Genomic DNA, 8,617 nt, shown 5'->3' on the forward strand with positions numbered 1-8,617 from the left:
GGAAGTATCTTCATTATTAAAGAGATTAATAACTTTGCAGACACTTAGATAATTTCTGAGATATATCAAAACACTTACTTCAAAGCTTGGATTCGTTTGAGAGTTATCAATACATTTTCAGTGCTGATTCTATTTCTAGCACTTACAGCATATATACAGCAGCATTAGACTACTATGGTTCACATTTGAGAAACACAGATTTAATCTTTATGCAATCACTTTCCAATTTAACATTATAGCTAATTCAGGGACAATACTAATTTCAGATATTTTTCTTCTGAATTTCAATAAACAAATTATCATTTAAGCACATAGATTAATGCCATATATTCTTCCTTATAATAGTAAATTTTAAAAATCCAAATACTTTGCATCATGGAAACTTTACCTAGCTGTATAAAGTGTCCTAAACACAGTACAGTCACAAAGTTTCTTCTTTATATATTTCATTAATTTATAGTTATTTGTGTACAGATAAATGCAAGACACTACTCCAGATTACTGGGCAACAAAAATGTCAGTGTGTCCCTACCTGTATTTAAATACAAGCACACTACAACCACATCCTTGTTAAGTAAATGCCCTCACATGTCCTCCACTGCTACTGCGGTTCCTTTCCACACCACAGGAGCTAGTTTAAGGATACAATTGGGTCTCAACCTATCTCTGAAAGTTCCTTAATTAAAAATATTTTAATTTAACTAATGGAACATCTGCATTCTCAATAATCTAGTTTTTTTCTTACTCCACTAACTAGCTAAAATACAATATGTAATGTTTTAAATTTTTATAGACACCTTATTAAAATGATTAAAAATATCTAAAATTCCATTAGTGAGTAAATATTAATCAAAAATGATATTAAGAGTATTTTTGAGACTACTTTTTTGTTTTTTTTGAGCATATTGTTAGATCAAGTTTTTAAATTTCTACATTTTAATTAGACTATTTAGTCTCTTTGCATTTAAGGTAATTACAGATGAAATAAATATTTATGTCTGTAAATTTGTTTTTATGTGTTTTTTCTTTTTTTTTAACTTTTATTTAATGAATATAAATTTCTAAAGTACAGCTTATGGAGTACAATGGCTTCCCCCCCCATAACTTCACTCCCACCCGAAACCCTCCCCTTTCCCCCTCCCTCTCCCCTTTCATTCACATCAAGATTCATTTTCAATTCTCTTTATATACAGAAGATCAGTTTAGCATATATTAAGTAAAGATTTCAACAGTTTGCACCACTAGTTATAGCATTAAATCCCACTGTACAGCACATTAAGGATAGAGATCCTACATGAGGAGTAAGTGCACAGTGACTCCTGTTGTTGACTTAACAAATTGACACTTTATGGCCTCAGTAATCACTCTAGGCTCTTGTCATGAGTTGCCAAGGCTATGGAAGCCTTTTGAGTTCACTGACTCTGATCATATTTAGGCAAGGTCGTAGTCAGAATGGAAGTTCTCTCCTCCCTTCAGAGAAAGCTTTCTCCTTCTTTGATGACCTGTTCTTTCCACTGGGATCTCACTCGCGGAGATCTTTCATTTAGGTCATTTTTTTTTTTTTTGCCAGAGTGAGACTATTTTTTTCTTAATTAGCAAAACTATGGGATTCATAATGAACATAGATACATTGATGCTTTTAATCATGCTGTTTTACATCAATAATAAGAGTAAATGCACTAAGTACAGAAAAGAGGAGCAAGATTTCAGGAGAAAAATTTAGTAAATACATGAATTTTGGATGCCTGAAACACAAAAGGTTTCACTGGGCTTATAAGCACTGTCATTATTTTCATCCTTTAAGTAATTCAAATCTTCATTTCATTTCTAATTCTATGCAGAAATAAAAACCTAGTTCGCGAACCCAAATATTTTCTTTTGTGGCAACAGCACACTTCTGGAATGAGCTTCAAAGACAGGAAACATTTCATTTAAAATAACTGATGCACTCTTCTGTCCAACGTCATGAGAACTAAGTCTTAACACTGTAATCACACAAATGGTATGTAATAAGAGAAGGGGAAAAAAACCAGTCCAATGTAATCAAAGACTTCTTTTTTAAAAAGATTAAAAAATAGATTGCCTTAATATGAGGCTAGAGTCCCAGAAACAGGATATTATGAGATCTAAGGAACTACAGAAGAAAAACCAGAGTAAGTCCAATTTCCCTGTCATTTTCTCATAAATGTTCCTATGGTTTACTTTGAATTTCCTTTGTACTGTCACTGGAAGATTTTCTGCCTTCATCTTATTTCATAGTGATGACCATGTTTTTGTGTGTAGCACATCCTTAAACATCTTTTGTAAGACTGAGTGAGTGGTTATAAATTCTTTCAATTTCTGTTTGTTATGGAAGGTCTTTATTTCACCTTCATTCATAAATGAGAGCTTTGCAGGGTACAGTATTCTAGGTTGACTTTTTTTTTTCTCTTATGATTTGGAAGATATATTGAAATTCTCTCCTAGCCTGTAGGGTTTCTGCTGAGAAGTCCACTGTGAGTCTTATTGGATATCCTCTGAAAGCAATCTGAAATTTCTCTCATGCACATTTTAGAATTTTTTCGTTTTATTTTAGGGTGGAGAGTTTGACTACAATGTGTCATGGTAAGGATCTTTTCTGCTCATGTCTACTAAGAGTTCTATGTGCTTCCTCTACTTGGATGTACCTTTCTTTCCCCAAATTAGGGAAGTTTTTTGTAATTATTTCACTAAAAAGGCATTCTAATCTGTTCTCTCATTCAATGTCTTCAGGAAATCCTAAGATCAGTATGTTTGGTCATTTAATAGTAGCCCATAAATCTCCAATACTGTTTTTCAGTTTTTAGATTTATTTTTCTTTTTGTGGTCTGATTGTATAATTTTCAGAGATTTGTCTTCCAACTTAGGTATTCTTTCTTCTGCCTCACCAAGTCTGTTAATTCTTTCCAATTGCGTTTTTTATTTGATTGCTTAAATTATTCATTTCCAATATTTCATTTTGATTTCTCTTTACAATCTCTATTTCATGGGAAAATTAATCATTTATTTCATGTATGGATTTCTTTAATTCATGGATTTGCTTCTGACTACTTCTAAGAAACCCTGCAATCAATTTTTTGAATTCTGTTTCCAGAAATTCTTCAATCTCTTCATTTTCACATTCTAGCATTGGAGTGTTGTGTTCTTTTGGAGGCCTCATGTTGTCTTCTTTATTCTTATTTCTTGAGTTGTTGCATTTATTTTCGGGCATTTGTGGAAATAATTGTTGTTTTTTCCCCCGTGATGGCTTTTACCTTAGGCCAATGCATTTGTGGATTAATGGAATGTCTGCTCTTTCAGTGAATACACTGAGGGGTGTGCTGGGTGTGGCTAGGGATCTCTGTTCAGTGCTCCAGGGTGAGGGGAGTTTCCAAGATATCACTCAAATTAGGCATGGTAAACCTCTCTTTTTTTTATCAGAGGGAAAGATTAATCTGCTCTGTTGGTGTAGTTTTATGCTCATCTCCTCTTTAAAGAAACAAATGTCTGGTCACCAGCCCCAGTTGTTATAATATCCATTCACACTGCCATAGAACCACACAAAGGATCTGTGCAGTACTTGGTGTGAGCACAGATCCTGCTACAATGACCCTCACCATGGAATCAGGGAACCCCAATTGTATGGATTTGCCTGCAGTGAATACCAAATATCCAGGCACACCCTGCACCCTCACATATAGCCACAATGTTTCACAGCCCTGGCATACAATGCTCCAACATTCATGAGCACCCAGCCCCCTGTCTATTCTCCCATCCAGACTCAAGCATCTCCACTCAGGTGTTTTCTGGGTGCACAGACAGAAGCTGACATACCTGTTATGTATGTCCAAATGGTGTCTGCCCTCTCTTGGCTAGTTACAGGACACTGATGCTGGGTAGTTGGAGAGAGAGAAATGTGCCCCCATTTTTTACCTCTATGTTGGCAGATACACTGTCCCCCACAGGGCACCATGCCATACTCACACCAGGCTCTTCCTACAGCTTTATTCCCAGTGACTTGGGCTGCTGCAGTCTGATCTCACCTCACTTTCCAAAGCTGGTGCTGAGGCTGTCAAGGTCCTGAGTTGTGTGTGTCCACACCCTCCAAGTATATCCACAGTGTCCCTCTAATTTGCATGGAGTTTCCTCTGCCATTTTCTCTGTAACTATTCTCTGAAATTGCACTTTTTTCACTTTTTTTTAAAAAAGTATCTTCCCATAGACTAGAGCATTAAGCAGTAAGCTCTAGTCTACGAAATGTTTTCATAGCATATTCTAAAGAGAGTCTGATGAGGATGAATTCCTTATATTTTTGCTGGCATTGGAAAGTCTCTCTTTCTCTGTGATCTGTTAAAAATTTTTTTCTTTAACTTTTATTTAATAAATATAGATTTCCAAAGTACAATTTTTGGGTTATAGTGGCTTTTTCCCCACATAACCTCCTTCCCACCCACAGCCATACCATCTCCCACTCCCTAACCCATCCTATTTGCATCAATATTCATTTTTAATTATCTTTATATACAGAAAATCAATTTAGTATATACTAAGTAAAGATTTCAACAGTTTGTGCCCACACAGAAACACAAAGCATAAAGTACTGCTTGAGCACTAGTTATACCATTAATTCACATAGTACAACAAATTAAGGACAGAGATCCTACATGGAGAGTAATTGCACAGTGACCCCTGTTGATGATTTAATAATTGACATTCTTATAATTGGCGTCAGTAATCACCTGAGGCTCTTGTCATGAGTTGCCAAGGCTGTGGAAGCCCTTAAGTTTTCCAACTCATATATTATTTAGAGAAGGCCATAGTCAAAGTGGAAGTTCTCTTCTCCCTTCAGAGAAAGGTACCTCCTTCTTTGATGGCCCATTCTTTCCACTGGAATCTCACTCACAGAGATCTTTCATTTAGGTAACTTTTTTTTCCCAGAGTGTCTTGGCTTTCCATGCATGATATACTCTCATGGGCTCTTCAGCCAGATCCGAATGCCTTAAGGGCTAATTATGAGGCCAGAGTGCTGTTTAGGACATCTGCCGTTCTATGAGTCTGCTGTGTATCTCATTTCCCATGTTGATTCATTCTCTCTTTTTAATTCTATCAGTATTAGCAGACACTAGTCTTGTTTGTGTGATCCCGTTGGCTCTTAGTACTATCAGTATAATCAATTGTGAACTGAAATTATTCATGTGGACTAGTGAGATGGCATTGGTACATGCTACCTTGATGGGACTGAATTGTAATCCCCTGGCTCATTTCTAAATCTACCATTAGAGGTAAGTCCAATAGAGCATGTGCTGAACTGTACATCTCCTCCCTCTATTATTCACACTCTTATATTTAGCAGAGATCACTTTTCAGTTAAATTTAAACACCTAAGAATAATTGTATGTTAATTAAAGAGTTTAACGAATATTATTAAGTAGAACAAAAAAATAAAAAAAGGAGTAAAGAAGTAAGTAGTTCCTCAACAGTCAGGATAAGGGCTGATCAAGTCACTGTTTCTCATAGTGTCCATTTCACTTCAAAAGGTTTCCTTTAAGTAGAATAAACAAACAAAAAAACAACAAAAAATACACAATTATTCTTAAGTGTTGAAACTTAACTGAAAAGTGATTGCGGTTAAATATGAGTGGGAATAAGAGAGTGAAGAGATGTGTAATTTGGGACATGCTCAAACTGACTTACCTCAAATGGTAGAGTTAGAAATGTGCCAGGGGACTCCAATTCAATCCCATCAAGGTGGCATGTACCAGCGCCATCTCACTAGTCCCAGTGATCAATTTCAGTTCACAATTGATCATAATGAAAGGACTAAGAGTCAAAGGGATCACATAAACAAGTTTAGTACCTGCTAATACTAACCGATAGAATAAATAAAGAGGAGAGTGATCCAACATGGGAAGTGAGATACACAGCAGACTCATAGAACGGCAGATGTCCTAAACAGCACTCTGGCCTCAGAATCAGCCCTAAAGGCAGAACAAACAAACAAAAAATACACAATTATTCTTAAGTGCTGAAACTTAACTGAAAAGTGATTGCTGTTAAATATGAGTGGGAATAAAGAGCAAAGAGATGTGCAATTTGGTACATGCTCAAGCTGACTTACCTCAAACGGTAGAGTTAGAAATGAGCCAGGGGATTCCAATTCAATCCCATCAAGGTGGCAAGTACCAATGCCATCTCACTAGTCCAAGTGATCAATTTCAGTTCACAATTGATCATAATGAAAGGACTAAGAGTCAAAGGGATCACATAAACAAGTTTAGTACCTGCTAATACTAACCGATAGAATAAATAAAGGGGAGAGTGATCCAACATGGGAAATGAGATACACAGCAGACTCATAGAACGGCAGATGTCCTAAACAGCACTCTGGCCTCAGAATCAGCCCTGAAGGCATTCCGATCTGGCTGAAAAGCCCACAAGAGTATTTCAGGCATGGAAAGCCAAGACACTCTGGCAAAAAAAAAAAAAGACCTACATGAAAGATCTCTGTGAGTGAGATCCCAGTGGAAAGAACAGGTCTTCAAAGAAGGAGATATCTTTCTCTGAAGGGAGGAGAGAGCCTCCACTTTGACTATGACCTTGTCTAAACAAGATAAGAGTCGGAGAACTCAAAAGGCTTCCATAGCCTTGGAAACTCATGACTGGAGCATAGGGAAATTACTGATGCCATAAACAGGAGTGTCAATTTGTAAAGTCAACAACAGGAGTCACTGTGCACTTACTCCTCATGTAGGATCTCTGTCCTTAATGTGCTGTACATTGAGATTATTGCTATAATGAGTACTCAAACAGTATATTTCATTTTGTGTTTCAAAAAAAAAAAAACATACCAGGGGATTGCAATTCAATCCCATCAAAGTGGCATGTACCATCTCACTAGTCCCAGTGATCAATTTCTGTTCACAATTGATCATAATGATAGGATTTAGAACCACAGGGATCATATAAACAAGAATAGTGTCTGCAAATACTAGCTGATAGAATAAAAAAGGGAGAGAACGATCCAACAACATGGGAAGTGAGATACACAGCAGACCCATAGAATGACAGATGTCCTAAACAGCACTCTGGCCTCAGAATCAGCCCTAAAGGCATGCGGATCCGGCTGAAAAGCCCATGAGAGTATTTAAGGCATGGAAAGCCAAGACACTCTGGCAAAAAAAAACTAAATGAAAGATCTCCGTGAGTGAGATCCCAGTGGAAAGAACGGGTCATTAAAGAAGGAGGTACCTTTCTCTGAAGGGAGGAGAGAACTTCCACTTTGACCATGGCGTTGTCTAAAAATTATCAGAATCAGTGAACTCAGGGGGCCTCCATAGCCTTGGCAGCTCATGACAAGAGCCTAGGTTGATTACTGATGCCATAAACAAGAGTGTCAATTTGTAAAGTCAACAACAGGAGTCACTGTGCACTTACTCCTCATGTAGGATCTCTGTTCTTAATGTGCTGTACATTGAGGCTTAATGCTATAACGAGTACTCAAACAGTATATTTCACTTATTTCACTTTGTGTTTCTATGGGAGTGCAAACTGTTGAAATCTTTACTTAATGTATGCTCAACTGATCTTCTGTATATAAAGAGAATCAAAAATGAATCTTGATGTGAATGGAAGGGGAGAGGGAGTGGGAAAGGGGAGGGTTGCACGTGGGAGGGACGTTATGGGGGGGAAGCCAATGTAATTCATAAGCTGTACTTTGGAAATTTATATTCATTAAATAAAAGTTAAAAAAAAAGGTTTCCTTTTAGATGCCCAGTTAGTTGTCAGCGATCAGGGAAAGTATATGATATTTGTCCCTTTGGGACTGGCTTAATTCACTCAGCATGATGTTTTCCAGATTACTGCATTTTGTTGCAGATGGCCGGATTTCATTTTTTTTTTTATTGCTGATAGTATTCTATAGAGTACATGTCCCATAATTTCTTTATCCAGTCTACTGTTGATGGGCATTTGGGTTGGCTCCAGGTGTTAGCTATTGTGAATTGAGCTCCAATAAACATTAATGTGCAGACAGCTTTTTTGTTTGCCAATTTCATTTCCTTTGGGTAAATTCCAAGGAGTGGGATGGCTGGGTTGAACCGTAGGGTTATTTTCAGGTTTCTGAGGAATCTCCAGGCTGACTTCCATAGTGGCTTGACCAGTTTGCATTCCCACCAACAGTGGGTTGGTGTCCCTTTTTCCCCACATCCTCAGCAGCATCTATTGTTGGTAGATTTCTGTATGTGAGGCATTCTCACCGGGGTGAGGTGAAACCTCATTGTGGTTTTGATTTGCATTTCCTTGATGACTAGTGATCCTGAACATTTTTTAATATGTCTGTTGGCCATTTGGATTTCCTCTTTTGAAAAATGTCTATTGAGGTCCTTGGCCCATCTCTTAAGTGGGTTGTTTGTTTTGATGTTGTGGAGTTTCTTGATTTCTTTGTAGATTCTGTATCAACCCTTTATCTGTTTCATAGTTTGCAAATATTTTTTCCCATTCTGTTGTTTGCCTCTTAATACTTTCCTGACTGTTTCTTTTGCAGTACAAAAACATCTCAATTTGATGTAATCCAAATTGTTAATTTTGGCTTTGACTGCCTGTGCTTCTGGGATCTTTTCCA

Source organism: Oryctolagus cuniculus, chromosome 18, assembly GCF_051225735.1.
Source record: "Oryctolagus cuniculus isolate XC-2025 breed Fujian yellow rabbit chromosome 18, ASM5122573v1, whole genome shotgun sequence".
Taxonomy (NCBI): domain Eukaryota; kingdom Metazoa; phylum Chordata; class Mammalia; order Lagomorpha; family Leporidae; genus Oryctolagus; species Oryctolagus cuniculus.